The sequence below is a fragment of the Tigriopus californicus genome, chromosome 3, assembly GCF_007210705.1.
Source record: "Tigriopus californicus strain San Diego chromosome 3, Tcal_SD_v2.1, whole genome shotgun sequence".
Classification (NCBI taxonomy): domain Eukaryota; kingdom Metazoa; phylum Arthropoda; class Copepoda; order Harpacticoida; family Harpacticidae; genus Tigriopus; species Tigriopus californicus.
In genome coordinates, this window is record NC_081442.1 from 13,885,596 (window position 1) to 13,886,104 (window position 509).

A 509-nucleotide genomic window follows, 5' to 3' on the forward strand; every position below is an offset into this window, starting at 1 on the left:
TGCATTTATTGTCAATTCTTTTGATTTCTTAATTTTTCATGCTTTTTTTACTTTTCAAGCCCACATTCGGGGTTTAGATGCGTATCAGAGCGCATATTTTTACCAAAAAAATTTACCAAAAAAATTTGGCAAAAAATGGAATTCTTTCATGCATATTTAGGCCGTCTTTAGTGATGACAAATCATGAGCTATGGTGTTTCTAGGCAAGTCAGTTTTTTATCTGAGCTAGAATTCCATAAGCAATAAAATCCGAGATCTGTTGGATACTTGCGTCAAAACTTTGCACCACCGGGTTCGTGTGTTCAACAATTCTCGATTAATTTTTGTTCTAAGCCGAAAAATTTTGTCCAACGGCTGCCAGGAGCTGGGATGGTTGAATTATATAATCAAAATAAATGACCATTAACAACCCGGATTTCTAAGTTTTGAAATTACCCCAACTTTCAAATTACAATTGAACAAAAGTTTAGGATGTCCAAAACTAACATCGTTGTTCTTCTAGCCTGGAC

At 34.8% G+C, this 509-nt stretch overlaps 1 protein-coding gene across 1 annotated transcript in view; it reads left to right on the forward strand.

Moving 5' to 3' along the window:
- The window catches only part of LOC131877376 (DNA-directed RNA polymerase I subunit RPA43-like), a gene marked incomplete in the record, with an annotated part of 4,941 nt that overhangs the window by 3,113 nt on the left and 1,319 nt on the right, over positions 1-509 (forward strand).